Below are 17,616 nucleotides of genomic sequence, written 5' to 3'. Positions count from 1 at the left end.
ATCTTTGTACAGTTATAAGAGCAAGTATCTTAACGGAAAATAATTAGAATACATTTAAAATTCAAGCTTTCTCGCAAAACTCTGAATATTTTTGGCTAGTCTGTACTTTCTCTGTGTTTTTCCTAAAATGAATGCTTGAATCCACTCACTGATGGCCAAACATTGAGGAAAGATCACCCTTAATGACAAAACCATAAACAGACCACCACAGCCAAACATGTAAACAAAACAGTTTTAAAGAGTTCACATTGAACTGTTATGTTTTATGATCCTCTTACTCTAGTTTGTACACACACACACACACATACAGGAGCTGGAAGATAACAGCTGTGACAATGTGTGATAAAGCAGACACTGTTTACAGGCGGTGGTAATCCTGATAGCCCTACTAAGCAATGCTGAAATCCCTGCCGATTTGTGGTGACCGCACCGCTGGCTCGCTCACTCGATTAAAAAGGAGTTTGAGCACAACTGCTTTGTAGACTCATGGAGTTCAGGCTTGGAGGTTGTTTTGGTCTGACTGCTGACCTTGATAAGTAGTTTGAGTTGAATTTCTCCCTCTAAGCTTTCTGGCCTAGCATGACCTCCTGGCACAGTGGGCTCGTGGGCATCAGATAGGGGCTTTACTGACGATATCTCTGAGTATTAGATAAGGAGCACTCAACATTCCTTTTGGCCTTATATTCCCTACTGTTTTCTCTCAGCGCATTTATTGAGGCCTCTGACATCGTTATGCTGATAACGGCATCTGTGAATCTAGACTGTGACTTATGAAAACCTTTTCCGCCATTGAATAAAAAAAATGTAAAAAGTAATTGCTAGTTTTTGTCTAACAATTCTTTTTTCCCCCCAATTAAGAGTTTAGCCTACACCTAATATGTACTTCTCAGAATTGTGAGTTCATATCTTGCGGTCAGATATGTTAGATATGTGAGATAAAAAGTTGCAATTACCTTCTATTATATTTTTCCTGCCAGTGGCAAAAACGGACTTCACAGGGATGCAACTAAAATGGAAATTGAGCTAAATTTCTCAATTAATACATGTCATTAGCCATATAATTTACGATTTGTTGATCCATATTAAGAAAACGCATTAAGCTCAAATAATATTTTTTTTTGTATGGGTAAACTAGCATATGCATGTAGTCAAACGCATAGTGTAGTCCGTTTGATAGCATGCGCGAATGCAGACGCTCAACACGTGCTAGGAAAAAGGAAAAAAATAAAATCGATCCAGGTGTCGTACACCGCTATGAATGCAGTGCATCACATGACAAGCATGATGCGTCGCCGTGGAAACGATAAGGCTAAACATTCTAAAATAACGCCGCCTAAAAAAAACTCACATTGGCGGCTCAGCTAGAATATTTTAAAGTCACACGTGAAAGGGTTAAAGACTGTACACTTTCATGATTACATTACATTTTATAGTAATCATATCTTAACTGTAGTATTTGTAGTGAAACCACAGATAAAATGGTGAATGTGTCCTCGTTATCTTGATTAGAAGGGAACATCAGTATTTATTTTGAAAAACAGTAGTTGTCATATTACCATAGTTACCATAATAGATGATTTAGTAAGAGTAGTTTTCATATGGAGGTTGTCTTTGTCTATATATACATATTCGCATATACAGAATGAAAATAGAGAGGTAGGGAGGAGAAGAGAATATTGAGACGGTCTTAGCTGGCGTGTGTTTCTCTTTTGCTGACTTTACATTTTAATAAGGTGGAGGATTAGCTTAATGTCTGTTTCATCTTCAGCGCTCACAGAGGGGGCAATTCAACCCTTTTCCATGCGTTTCCATGGTGACAGACTTCCAGCAAGCCTCTAACTGTAATCTCCAGTCAAAATGTTTGCTTTTGTTTCGTTGGCAGTGCCTTGTTCACCATGACAGCTTCTCGACTGCTAGCGGGTTCGAAAAATGTGTGCCTGTCTGTAAAAGCCTCACAATTCAGATTTTTATAGAGGCTGCCATTTGGAAGCTGAAAGAAAAAAGAGGACATATTTTTAGGCCACAAATGAATAATTGCGGTTGTGTGTCAGTATTCAAGATGGAGCAGACATTTCTGCTGCCTCTTGTCATCCTCAGAGTTCATTTTCTGATCTATCGCTGCGTTGTACGCTCTCACGTATGTATTTTTTTATTTAAAAAAAACGAAATGTGGAATATGGACAAAATGGTAAACAAGAGTTTTATCCCAGTAGGTGATTGATAGTTGCAGCCTACAAAAGCTTTAGAGATTTACTGCTTCTGAAAGTTGGTTTTATTATGCTTAAAGGGGTGTGTGTGTGTGTGTGTGTGTGTGTGTGTGTCCATTCATATTCTTGTTTTGATGTGACACCAATCCTCTGGATTGCATCGAGTTGAAATCATCTTTTCTGTCCTCTCCATATTTATTTGATGTAAAGACAGTTAAGCTGGCCAGATAATGTAATCCAAATAACATTTCATCAATCTGTCACATTTTGCGCTATACTGTACTCCACCAGCTGCCTACTGAAGGCAAATATTTTACACGTTCTTCTGTTGTTGGACGCAAGTGAGACTTGTGTAGACACCAGTCAGCAGACCCATATAAACACAAGCTGAGCTGCTTCTAAACGTGTTATGAATAAAATACTATTGTGATGAATAACAGTTTAGATTGGACAGTTCAGGCAAAGTTGTGTGTGAGTATACATATTTACAAAGCAAAGATTGATTTATTTAAAGATGAATCTTGTTTATAAATGAACTGGTTTTCATAATATGAATATTAATTGAAATTGCAGAATTAGCCTTTACTAATTCAGATTGTTATTATTAGCAATGTTGAAAAGTTTTTTGTGGAAACTGGTATACATTTAATTAATGCATTTTTGAATTGTTATTTTTAATTAACCAAATTAATCTGAAATGATAATCAGTGAAATGTCTAAATAAAAAAAAAAAAAAAAATGCGTTCTTGCTGCTTAAAAATAATGAAATTCAATTTAATACAATTCTTTCTCCAAATATTCAGGGGTACTGCATCACAGTTTCCACTAAAAAATATTAATCAGTACTGTTTTCCACATCAGTAATAATAATAACAAAAATGTTTCCTAAGCAGCATATTTAAGTTATTTTTGAAGAATCATGTGACTCTGAATACTGGAGTAATGGAGTAATTTTAAATATACTTAGACTACAATTTTGAAATTGTTATTAATATTTTATTAAGTAATTTTACAGTATCATAGGGACCTAAAATAATATAATTTTTTATTATTTTTATTATTATTATTTTGTTTTTTATCATTAGTACTACTACTAATACTACTATTATCAGTAGTATTTTGTTTTACATAATTTACATTATTTCTTAAAAATAAAGCTATAATAATAATTGAGTTATTTGTAGTAGCATATCACATTAAGACATATATTCTACTGTACAAAAGTAAAAGTATTTTAAGTAAAAAAGTATTGTATTTAATGAATAAAATTGTGCTTCTGCACCATTCATTTCCACAGAGATATGCAGAACATAAAAGGAATCATATTTACATTTATTTTTTATTTTTTTGCAGCTCAATATTCATAGACATTAGTCCATATTGCGATCTGATTTAGATGTATTAATTCAACGACATTACGTGTTACAAGTTAAATAGCTTTTTATGACTGGATTTTGCGATTCCGTGACGTCTGCATTTTCCACATCGCAGAAATCATAAGGCCCTGTATTGCTCATATAATATCTGCTATTTAAACACTCACTAACCTTTAGTATTGCGAGGCCAGAACTTCATACTGACAGCTGAAGGTCTGGAATCTATGCAAGCATTCATTGGCCAAGGCCCACCCTTGAGACCGTTTGAGCGAAATGTCAAACAACCAATCATGTTTCGTTTCAGAGTCACATTTCGGGCATTGAAATGTCTCCACAATAACAGACTGGGGCGTAAAACTCTCTGACGTATTTTAAAGATTCCATGCCGCAATATCAAATGTTTTCACACCCCTTTCGTGAGGGCGTCACGGCATCTTTGTTTGCAGGTGGAAGTCCTGTATAATTCAACCAATCAGAAGTTTTTTGGACTTTTCTTCGAACTGTATCGCCAAAGCGTTAAATATGTGAACGTGTTAAGACCTCGTTGTAGGGTAGAAGACCTGCCATGTTTTCGTAAAAAGGCAGGTCGCAGGACTCTTATTTTGACATTTCATTCTATCCATCACTGTACAAACAAGGTTTTTGTTGCCAGCATACTTTCCCAGTTAATGCTCATCTGTTTTTCTAAACATAATCTTCGCAGTTAAGTGTACTCAGGAGATTGATTTTAGATTTAGCGTGAGATGTTGGATTAACTCAAGTAATATTGTTTGAAGTATTTGTCATCGGTGGTTTGCCATTGCATCATCTGGATTCGGGGCGGGGGTCCCGTCTCAATCATGTTGTTTACATGTCCATATGATTCTCCCTGCTTTTCCAAAAACTCGAAGCGACGGCGTTTTCATTTTCGTGAATGTCCAGAAGTTTAAAAGCAGTTGTGGGGAGTGTGACTGTTATATAAACCAGATGTAGATGATTACACGTGGAATATTAAGGCAAGCGGAGAAATCAATTTTCTAATCTGCCTGAACCGATCAGCAAGCTTCATGTCAACCTTCAGTCATCCGGCATCCATATTCAGCTCCGTTTTCCCCTCCGCACCTGCTTAGAGACGTGTAATTCCAGCTTTTGACAGGTATTTATCTGAGGACATCACGAGTTTATTATGAAAGCTCAGTGGGACGCAAGCACACAAACACCGAGAGTAGGTCACCGGTTAGACTGCGTCTAAGCTGATGGGAAATGATGAAATCATGCTTATAAGCTCAGAGCTCAGTTTTAAGCTCTTTCATACCGCAATCCCTGTTCTGACACTGCTTGGGATCTTAATACGACTTCTCCCATTCCTGCTTCAATCGCTTATTGATCTATAGTCCAGCCTCTCTTTATCTGTCTTCGTGAAGGAATTAAATGCCTCACCTTGTCTGTTTTCATGGCGGCGCAGCACATGTCAGTATTATTTTTTCCATGTTTGTGGCTGGTAGGTAATCCGTCCGAACAGATGTGTCCCAAATGGCATCTGCTGCACTCACGTCACCTTATGTAACATGTTTGTGTCCCGAGAGGACTGTGAAGGGCTACATGCGGTCTGTGTGTGATCTGATGGAAGCGGTTTACGGGGCGACTTTGAATGTGTTCAACTGTGAAAAGACGAGAAAAGTCCTAAAGCATCTGCCTCTAAAAGGGCTCATACGCATCATGTGATATTATTATAATTATTTAAACGTGTATATACAATAATAGGACTTTCACTTTTACATATTCAGTTTGTGTTATTTTAATAAAAAAAGAATGTGCGTTTAACATATTTCTTTAAGTATAGCATTCGTTGGAACTTTTCTGTTTGTTTTGTCAAATTAATTTATAAACGGAAACGTGATTTTGAGTGTAAGTGAAAAATGGTGTTAATGAGCACCATCCTGCTGCAGGTTTGTGCCAAAATATATTTATTTGTTATTAATAAGAATGCATCTTTGAAAAAGAAAATATATTTATAGGAACATTTAAGCAGGTTAATATAATTCATGTTCACACAAACAACATGATTAAATCGTTTTAATTATCGAATTATAATTTTATATATATATATATATATATATATATATATATATATATATATATATATATATATATATATATTGTTTATTTGAAGTAAAAATAATGTACATGTGTAACATTTTTACTTCAAATATTAATATGACTATGTATGGTTAATTTTATTGTTAACTGCTTCTTCTTTTTTTTTTTGACTTTAAGACACTGTAAGCTTAAACTTTAACAAACTTAAACAAAGCTTAAAACAAATTAGCCTATATATATATATATATATATATATATATATATATATATATATATATATATATATATATATATATATATAGGCAGGGATTGTGCTGTGTTTTGAGGGTTGAATATAAATTTTCTCAGTACATTTTATAGCGGTAGTTCAGTGTTGGTGAGAATTAGCAAGAGAGAGAAGAGAGTTCCTTCAAGTGCATGTAGAGTACAGCTCCTCGTCACCTTTCATGTCAGTTTGCTGAGAGAGACTGTATTTAAAGCACACTCAGGAGAAAGTGAAGTTTAAAGTAAGCCAGCTCAATTAGCATGCTGGGTTAAGAAGGGCTGTAATGTTTCAGGACTCGGGGCTTGTCTCTCAAGGCCTTATTGAATGCTCTTTTTTTTTCTTCTGTTTTATAATTGGGTCACCGCTCTTCTCAGAAGACTGTGTGTGTTCTTGTCCTCCAGGGAGAGTTTGATGTTTTTTTGTTTTTTTTTTCCAGCAACCTTTGTCTTCTGTCTGCGAGACGCTATTTCATTTCCTTGTATGCTTGCTTAGCATCCTCTCCTGACAACCTCCCTCACCCCGTCTCTCAAACTGACAGCTTTTGTTTCGTACAGTCTGATGTGCGTGTCAGTGTGTGAAAGCATCTTGATAGATGATCTTACTGTTTTTATGGTTTGTCATTAGTATAATTTTTATTAACATTTCTTTCTTGCTCTGATAGTTGCACATATTGACACCCAGTCTGATTTAAACAGCTGTGATTGTAGTTTAAAATGCATGCGATATGACTTTGGAAATAATTTTTTTGTGTGTGTTTCTGATTGTTTCATATGATAGAAAAAGACAGGGTGACAGATAGATAGACCGAATGATTCATTAATTTAATTAATTTTGAGTACATGTGAGCACACACATCCCAGTCATTATTGAATCAAACGAAAAGTATTTATTGCTAGTAATAACATTTTTATAATGAGTAATAACAAGTTTTTCTTACATTGTGAATACATGTAACTATATCTCGTTATTTAATTAAAGTAGAAAGTAGTATTGTGTTTAATGTAAGTAATGTTATTATTATCGCTATTTTTATTATTATTATTATTAGTAGTAGTAGTAGTAGTAGTAGTAGTACTAGTAGTAGTATCAGTATTACTATTATTATATATGAAGGGCTGTATGAGTAGGGAAATACTCTTTGTAGTCATGTTGGTTTTTATATGGGAAAAAAAAATATGTCAAATAAATTTTTTTCAGTGTGATAATGCAATGTGTTATAATCATTAGGTGAAAAATAATACCATGTTTTCCTTACAGCTTCAAACTTAAATACACACGACATTTCAAACATGTTCTTAAATATGCATTTAAAAGCTAAAAATGGCACTGCAACAGACGCAATATAATTATCGGGGAATTTATTTTTGATATTTTAGGAAGCACATTGTCCTTGACGTCCTCTCTATGATATCTTTACTGTTTTGTTTTTCTCTTCATCGGAAATGAACTTTTTCAGGTTGGCTTCGTAAGGTTTTTAAAATCTTTCAGTGACATATTTCAATTTACGAATCAAAGAAAGTGATATTGTGTAACTGTCAGTAATAACATATTCCTTGCAATGTGATTATTGTTTTCTTTTTAAAGTAACAAGTTATGCATTCTTTATTTAAGATGTGAATTATTTATTAATACGTGTCATTAAGTTTCAGGGGAATTATTTTTGGCTAACCTTGCCATAAAACTGTGAAATGATCTCGTTTTGCTATTCACTGCATGTTGGTTGCGCTACATGACATGGAGTTCTTCAAACACGGTACTGAAATGATCATTTTCTTGTGACAGAATTAGCCTTTCAAGTGGCAGGACTGGTTCAGTGTTCATGCCCGTGCATACGGCCCTCATCTCCATCACTGATGCTTTAAGTGACGCTCTAAGCCGCCCTCAGCTGTTTATTTTCAAGCCGTGGATGAGACAGTCCTAACAAGTAAGTAAAGTGGCCCTTCAGACGTACGCTTGAAGAGCCTAAGAAGCCTTCAGTCAATCAATCAATATAAGAATCAATCAGTCCAGCAAAGCCGATCCACTGTCTTTAAGAATGCCGTACACCCCAGACCGCCATTGATCGCAAGTCCATTCAATTATGAATGTTCCACATCAACACTTTATGAACGTACAGTGTTTCAAAGAGTCCTAGCATTAAAGACTAATGATTGATTGCATTCATTGTCCCTGCCAAGAAAATCTCCTGCATTCAGATTAAGTCAGTGCTGTCGGACTTAAAGCGTATATATATATGTATATATTACTTTCTTTTTCCCCCCTTTCCTTCAGAGCTGCCCATCCACAAATCCAAGCTTAGACATAAAAGGCATAGCATGGATTATCTCTTCCCTCTCAACTCTCATTAGCCCTTCGGCCTGCAAAAAATTACAATTATTTTTGGTATGCTGGATATCTTTGATGAAGAATTTACTAGATTTTTTCCCTCCTCTTTCTGGAGTTTGTCATGTGTTTATCTGCAAAACGGTAATGTTGGGTGAAAAATCCTCATTAATTTTCTAGCAGTGGGGTGCCTTTTGCCGGGTTTGCCGAACAGGGAAGTGTGGGTCGGTGTATTGATCTGAAGCCCAGCGCGGGCGCACTTGACTGACTGACTGCTCCGCTCTGGACTTCTGCCTTTAATGCCAACGCGGCTCGCTTAGACTTCATTAGAGTATCTCTTCAAAGACACGTCCCCCCGCTCGCTTTCGCTAGCATGCTAATGCTCCGACATTATCTGTGAATACATTATTCTAATGGAATTGCTCATTTAACATAAACTGCTCGGTGGAGAGGGATGGAAACGCTGTTTATGTGTGAAAATAAATTATATATGGGCTATTCATGAGTGAATGAATTCGTGCTTCGCTTGGCCATAGCTCTCCAAATGGAATTGTGCTTGTCGGGTCGTGGAAAATTCCTGAAAATTTCCCTACATTAGTCTGCGGCGCTCATCCAAACAGGTCCCGAGTGTTGTTCCCTAACAAAGGGCATTTTGTAATGGAATGTTTGAACTTCCTGTGTAACCCTGAGCTGTGTTGACGTGGAAGAGTTTTGAGATGCATACCACAGTTCGCGAGGTTGAGGTCTAACGCCACGGGTTACGCAGTAGGCATGAATTATTTAGCACCAGTGCTCTTTAATTAATGATTCTTTGTATAAGCAAGTTAGGGTTTTTCGCTCTGTGAATTCACAGTGGGAAACCTGCCTTTTCAAGTTTTCAACTGAAGCGTATTGATCGAAAGGCTGAGAAAGTCTAGATTACTCGAGTTGGATTAAACTTAAAAGGCAGTGGAAATAATATATGTGACCCATATATTAAAGGCCAGCATTGCTTGCGACGACCTCTGTTATTGGTACTGCGGTTTTCTGTCTTAAAGTAAGCATAAACGCTGAACATCTTTACCACAGAGAGGAAATGTCTGGTATTAGTGTTGTAAATTACATTCAATTAAAAAATAGCTTTATTAATACTTCATAGTGTTCTAAGAAACACAAATATAGAAGTTTAGCAGAATCCCCTGGGGCTCGTGTCTATGCAAACTCTATTTGGATATGCAAAAATGGAAATATGAGTTTTTTTGGTGAATAATGACCTAAATATGACGTATCAACTTAGTTGTAAAAACCATATAGGGCCATATAGTTGTTAATTTTTACATTTCTTCATATTTCCAATTTAATTTCTTTAATTTTATTCTCTCTAGTTGCAGTTTATAATACACTAGACCTCAATCATTTGGAAGAATTCAGATATTATTGTCTGTGAAAAAAGTCGCCAAGTTGTTCAAAAAGCCTGCATTTATTTATTTGATTAAAAGAACTGGTTTCTATTTAAGTTTTTCAAATATATAATTTATTACTATGATGGTATAGTTGAATTTTCAGCATCATTACTCCAGTCTTCAGCATTTTGATATCTAATCTATTTGATCTAATATGCAAAGCATACATTAAAGAGTTTTCAGTTGATAATATCTGTATTTAGTGCATTTTTGCTCAAATAAATACAGCCTTTGGAATAAGAGTTATAGTTTATTTGAAGTCTTTTTACTTTAAGTCTTTTTACTTTAAGTCTTAGTTATGCGCAAACTGGTATAATTTGTAAGATGTTTAAGCATTACATTTCACGGTCTATAGTGGCATTTTCATATTTGATTAAGGTTTCTATATCTAATATGTCTCTAAAACTAAGTAAAAATAAACTAATTCACTTTTTGAGTCATTTAAGCTTAAATTTAGTTTTTTTGTAAATTGTAAATACATATAGAAAATGCATTTGACAGCACTTAAAATCTTTTGCATGTGAACATTTTGATCAAATATGTGCTTCTCGCTGACCAAATATTCAGTCAAAAATCATTTTATGTTTTACTTAGCCCAGCCATCTCAGCAGGTTTTAGGTTGAGGTTACCTCCATGTGACTAGAAATAAATGAGTGAAACCTGTTTGAAACCAATCATTATTTTCGTTGACTCAGAAGCCGCGCACTTCACCTGTTAAAGGACGCTCATAGATGTCAGCCGGGCCAGTGAGCGCATCGAATCTGAGGTACAGACTGAGACTGTTTGCTGAAAGCCTCACGTGATGTAATCACAGTTGTGACCGTTAAGTGACGAGGCCTGATGGCGTCTGTTTCTGTGTTGATGCTGGTAGCTGCAATGCTGTGTATGCAAACATGCCAGTTTCTGGCCCTGCAGCGACAGGGATTCTGCCGAGGTAAGGTAAAGTTTTGAGCTCTGCCATGCACAGACATCTGCTTCCCTCCAGCCCAGCAGTGCTTAGACATCTGCCCCATATGCGCCCCAGTACTCATAAACTATAAACACGTACTGTAGAATACAGCCTAATGACAAACAGGAACAGATTGGGAGCAATATTCACCTCAGCCCCCCTCCTTTTCCTCTGTTCTTTCCTGTCAACTTTTACACACACTCCTAATCTCAGCGCGCCAGGCACCGCTTGTCTGGAGTATATTGTTTTATTTTTGTTTAGCTAAGTCATTCTTTTTTTATTATTGTATTATCGCCGGCAAGAGTCACGTTTAACAATCATCTTAAGTGGTTTTGAGCGAGACTAGAGGAGAGAAAGTCACATAAGGATTGGGAACTGAGGACGGGATCCGTTTTTTAAAATACTACCGGAGCCAAATGACATTCAGAAATGCCTTTGAATATCTGCATTCTTCTGTCGGTGTGGACTGAACATCATAATAAAATGTGCGATATAAATATTAGAGCCGATGCCGGGCGTTCAGATTCATGCACCCTCACGTTGTTTCAAACCGGTGTTACTTTATTCATTTTCTTGAACGGAGTGCTAGAGAGATAATGACAATCCCCCAAACATTTTACAATAGCACAATGGACAGTTGAGCAGATAAGTATATCTGTAGTACCGTTCGGACACTTATTAGGGACCACGTACAAAAGTAAAAAAAAAAAAAAGCAAGGTTATTACTGAAGTATTTCATGTTATAGAATAAAGTAGAATAAGTGCAAATAGCCCAGCGTGTTGGCGGAGGCTATTTACACTAAAGGTGTGTTTTCTCAGTGCCGCTGGCAGCACTACAACGCCACTGCTTTGGGGTTTGTCAAATTTAGGGCAGAGCACGCCTCTGAAAACAACGTTTACACCCTGCTTGCATTTCATCTTCAGCGATTGGTGGTGTTTTTGATCGATATTTGCATGAAGTTGAAGAATTACCCAACTTTTTGATGCTCTCGACGGCTCTAAAGATTCCCTATTAAATCCCACAATGCACCTCACAAGCGTTTAACCTCAACTTCCATAGGAATTCATTGAAAACGTAACAGTTAATGTTACCCAACACAAAGTGGCATAGATGACATGCGCGACAGACTCGATGCATTCGATTCTGCCTTTTGCCAGTCTTTCATTCCTCGGATATTCAAATCTCATATCACATCAGAAATGCATTTATTTTCGGTAATATTTTCAATAAATGAAAGAAAAAGGAAAAAAAAGTTGAGTTGGGTACGGCGATGGCACTCATTTAATAATTCAAATTAAAACAATAATTTACACTCAGTACATTATTATTGCATACCATTTTAAAATGTAAGTGTATAATGACTTGTCAGTCAGTACTGTATATAGGAAACAAAGTAAAGTTTTTTTGAATATTCTCTTGTAATTTAAAAAGCAATCCGTTACTTTACTAGTTACTTGATAAAAGTAATCTGATTACGTTACTTGTAATGCGTTACCCCCAACACCGTATAGCGCTAAGACAATAAGCAATTTTCACTTAGTGTAAAAAGCATCTTATATCCATTTACAAGGTCTGCTTAAAATAATAACTTTAAATGAGTGTTACAGTAGATAAAATAAAAAAGGTATGTAATGTGTATGAACAATTAAATGCAATAGAAACGAATATATACAGAACTGAACCCATGACCTTGTTGCTAGCCTGTTGCTTCTCTACAGGAAACTACTGGAAGGCTATAATTTAGTAATGTGAATCCCTACAAGCATAAAATCATTATTTATTTGGTTTATATTGAATTATGAATGATTTATGGTTTCACAAGTCATCATAAAAAACAACAATGCTTTGATGCTGATTTTTCTCTTTCTCTCTTTTTATTTGGACCTTGACATCCCGTGATCCCTTGATAACTAAGATTTTTTTTCTCTGAATTGTCCCTTTTTGAGATGCACTGAAAAAGCCAGCAGCAAACAGGTTTGGAACGACACGAGGGTGAGTAACTACATGCCGTTTGTCAGGCTTGATGTGCCCAGCACTGCAGCATTTAACTGGTTTACACTCCCATAAGCAAGTGTTAATGGTGCTGGGTGTGTTTTATTACTGCAGTGGAGGGAGTTAAACGTGAGGTGTATGTGTGTGTGTGTGTGTGTCATTAAGACACAGTCTGCACACGGCTCAAACTGACCTGACGAGAACTCTGCTCTGCTTAATATGCTAGACGCTCTTGTCTTCCTTAGACTAAGCAGCCAGACAAAATATGATGCAAGGCAATCGGGGCATGCCAGACTGTGATGTTTGAGTTTATTTCCATGTCTGCCGCTCTTATCTCCACATCTCCTGCCAGATTCCAGCAGATAGCTGTTAATAACACCAATTTATATGATTAATTAGGACTGTCAGAGCTAAAAGAGGTTTCACATCCAGTTATTTAACATGTCTCTCAAACCTTTCTTCCACCTTTAAAATAATACTGCTGTACATGCTATGCACCCGTTCACCCACTTCCTTATTTGTTCGCTAACACTTATTCCTTCTGTATGCAACCGCGTTCGCTCATTTTGAGCTTTAAAGATTTGCATATGCTTGCAAATTATCACCTCTAAGAGAAATCTGGTCTGAAATAGTTTTGTGATCAAAGGTGACTAACAGGGTGAAGATCCCAGTGTGATTTTGAATTGCACTATTTTTTTTTTTTTTTTGAATAAGGGAGGAATGTTGTATTTACTGCAGTTTCCTGTGCATCCTATAGGTGTCAGTAGAGCTTTTGATGTCAGTATGTGTACATGCTGAGCTAAGCACTCTCCTCCTTGAGCAAAAAGCAGTATGTCTTGACAGCTTGTCATAACTAGTCCATGTTCTTTTAAATACTAAAACAAAAGGAATTTTTTGACAAGATGGTCACTTTTTTTCCCAAAAGATTGGAACAAAGACTGGCTTCAAATGTCTTATTGCTAAACTTAGCACAGAGCAGCCAGAGCTAGTGCTTTTCTCAGACAAATTATTATTATTGCTGTTTCTCATACTTACATTAGGGATTTGAACAAACCCTTCACCTTACGTAGTTCACTACGGACGTGAATGATACTTGAGAAGAACCGTACTTCATAATAAAGCTCATTGCTTCATTAGTATTCTTTGACTGAACCAAAATGCCTTCTTTTCTGTCAAAACAACATTATGGTCCAGTCTTCATCAATTACATGTCTCATTTTTCCCCCTCAGATCTTTTTCTTCATCTGTAGACCCTAAAACCTCTGTGATCAGTTGGATCCTTAAGGACTTATTAGCATAAAACGTCTTCAACCGAGAGTGCTGACTGAATCACTTTTGACCTGTCATGTCATGATGGATGACGTTATTCTTTGTTTGTACTTAGGGAGACTTCATACGTTTGTTTGTCTGTCACAAAAGTGAAGTCATCTGGTATTCCCCTTTTTGGTTAATGATCAGACTGAGGCTGTTTCACCTCTGTGAACCATTTATGTTTATTGCTCTTTTGTGTGTGTGTGTGTGTGTGTGTGTGTGTGTGTGTGTGTGTGTGTTGCATGCATGCACATGTAAGTTTGAACAGGCTGAAAGTATTGTGAACCAGACTTAAGGTTCTAGTTTAACTCAAAATGAAATCCTTATGTTAGTTCACAGTACTTTTCTCCTAATTTTCCTTTCTACACAATTGTATATATGTCCTGTTTCATTTATGATAAAAAGGCAGCAATGGCTGCCAGTACTTCACTATAAAAATATACAAGATGGTATATTGGTGCTTGTATCCTATATTTTACTAATTATATTTGTATATTTTATTAAGCGATTTGTAATCATTACACACCAAAAGTGAAGTTTTTTTTCTGTAAAATACCATAATAGACCACCATAATAATAAAGGAGGAATAGGAAATTGTGATGAATCATAAATTTATCGTAAGTGGCCAGTACATTAAACATGGCCAATATTTTCATATAGACTATAGGCTATAGACACGCGAAGAACAAAAGGATACTTTGAGGATAACACATATGACACTAAAATAGTACAATCAACATTAACCCAATGACTTAAAATTTTACAAAAAAAACCCTAATGTACAGAAATGATGACAAAAAATGAGAAACTAATTATTTCACATGAGACGTCAAACAGGGATTTCTGGGAATGTCTTTTTTCCCCACAAGTTGTAATAGTTTTTACATGCGAATAATTTTTATTGTGAATAATCTATTAATCTAAACTATTGATAGGATAAAAATGCACCCAAAAAGCATAGTAAAATACTTTTTTAATGAAAAACAACAGCACGCATGCCTGACACAACATCAAGTGAGTAACTTTTGACAGAATTTTAATTTTCTCTTCAAAGAAAAAAAGCAACATGTAATTGTTGATGCTATTAACATTAGTGTAAGCTCCACTGCCTTGACAAATTATGATTCTAACACATTGCTGACATATGTTTTGCATTGATTTTCTCCATCATTTAATCAATACGTACTGCCCGTGAAGGATATAGAGATTCGCTTTGCAGGATGTAAATTAATCATACTTTTTAGATTTTGTCGTACATTTCACATAACGAAATCCTAAAGCCGATCTATTTAGTTTCCAGGCATGAGTGGACATCGTGTGGGATTGCACATTCGCTTTTGAATGCCGGCTCGACCCGTCTGTCTCATTTGAGCGACCCCGTCTCGCGCTTTCTCACTGTACCTGAACATCTGTGTGAGGTGGCCTGGGACATCTGCGTGATGGACTGACATCTGTGTTTCCGTGAGCGAAGACCCAGCGTTAGAGATTTCGAAAGCGAAATCTGGATGTCGATACGAAATAATGGCTTATCTTTTCAGGTAGAGCGAGAAGCGGAGAAAGCGAGAGAGTGAAAGTAGGCCCGTTCCCATCCAGTGGCAGCGCACCTGCACGGCAGGACAGCGCGAGGAGCAGGTGCATGGCAGGTGGCCCCACACCTGTCCACACTAAGGTGAGAGAAGAGACAGCTGGCGCCCGGAGTCATCTGATGAGGAGAGTTCAATAACCGCTTGTATAAAAGTCTGTCTTTACAGCTCATAAGCCTCTCGGTGAAGCAGACGCACACCTCTCCTCGTTCTAGCTAAGTCCCTTAATAATAAAGAGGCTGTCCACCACCTGTGTGCTCCGCCAAATATATGAGGTGTTGTGTAATTAACATGCTGTGGGAAATCAGGCTTTATAGTAACCTGTAATTTGAAAGGTGGAAGCCTTTAATATGAGGGTGGAATAGAAACATACAAAAGGGGAGAATCCGATTTCATATTTTAAATAAAGCTGAACAATGTAGCCGTTCTGGTCACGTTGCAGCTTGTTATGGTCTAAAACTTTCTAAGACAGGAAGAGATCGTCTGACTGATATGTCAACCGCTCAGTGTGTCATGGCTGGCACATATATTGCCATTGCTATATATACATGTTGCATATTTAAGGATTTGTATGACCTTTTTTTTATTCAGAAACAGCTAAAATTCACAGAATGATTATGAAGAAATATATAGTAAATCTGTACATTAAAATAACACTTTTGAAGTAAAAACAGCATTTTCTTGAAAAGTGTTTTTACTGATACATTTCACAAGTAATTGTGAATAAAAATGATGAATAAAATGGCAAGCAACACACTTGATTACATGTGAAATGGTATTTTCTTGTAAATCGTGCTCCAGTAATCTTTTATTCGCAAATCTCAAATGTAATTTATTAAAATTTACATTTGCACTGAATGTAAATTTGGCTAAAATTGGGCAATGTGACATCCAGTGTTTAATTTGGGAAGGAATAGTAAAAAGACAAAAGCTGCAAAATATAAGGCAAATAATTTCCAATTTCACAAGTAATTACGAAGAAAGAGTAAGTGACTTATTACAAAAGAATTAATGTAAAGATAGTAATTTACTTATAATAATATTTACATTTACATTTTGTTAAGTTGAGCAACTTGTGATATCTAGGGTCTACTTGAAATAGAATGACATAGATTTAAAAGAAACAAGGAAATAAGTTGCATAAAATAATCAAATAACAAATAAAACTGCTCAAATAAAACCCAGTAGACAGAAGATGGTCTCAAACTAAATTCTTGAATATCTTTAAATCGTTTGACGTTGTAACCTCACAAAATTTGGCAGAACGGTGTAAAAAACCTGCATAAAGTAGGCCAGTCAGATTGGTGCATGTTATTTTGAGACAGTCATTGCCATTTTGGTGTGCAATATGCCTCAGACAGTCGATGAGCGGTCAGTGGGCGGGCCGGCTCGATCTCTCTCTCGCTGTGTCCTTCTCTCAGGCACGTCTGTCCATGGCTCAATTTTCCATTTTTACTTATGATGTGCAGTGAGACTGACCCCTGACAGGACAGGGTCACACGGCAATGCTTGCGCACCGGGGGTCTAAGACATTTACAACCGGTTGTCATGGCAGCAGGATGGAATGCTGGGAGTGACAGGTCTGGCGAGTACAGTCTGGATACCAGCCTAAACCAACTGTGAAGAGTCTGGAGATTTGTGGTGTATGTTAAATGCGTTCCTCTGTGGGTTTAGTGGGGTTTTTTTTTTCACCCTTTTATACGCAGTTCTTAAGGTATTCAGCTGCACAAATAGTTGCTTTGATCTCATGTCAAACAAAAGCATGTCTATCAGATCGGGTTATTAAAAATTAAGTGGGTCTGATGTTTTGTACTAATTTCCTAACAAGGTAATTTAATATTGCACGATTTTACAGTGTTAATTATTTTAGTAATAATACGGTGATCTCAGTCAGACCCCTAGAATACATTTTTAATGTATTATATGCTATATATTTAGACATTTTTCTGTATTGTTCAATATTATATATTTTCATTGTCTGTTTACATTCAGATTAAATTATATAAATTAACTCACTTTTTTTAATGTTTTTTTCTAATAATTTAAAAAACACTAAATTAACTATTAACATTTTAAATACAATCTTCA

Source organism: Puntigrus tetrazona, chromosome 19 (genome assembly GCF_018831695.1).
Source record: "Puntigrus tetrazona isolate hp1 chromosome 19, ASM1883169v1, whole genome shotgun sequence".
Taxonomy (NCBI): domain Eukaryota; kingdom Metazoa; phylum Chordata; class Actinopteri; order Cypriniformes; family Cyprinidae; genus Puntigrus; species Puntigrus tetrazona.
The sequence above is the reverse complement of the archived record's forward strand: the minus strand, read 5'-3'. Positions refer to the sequence as shown.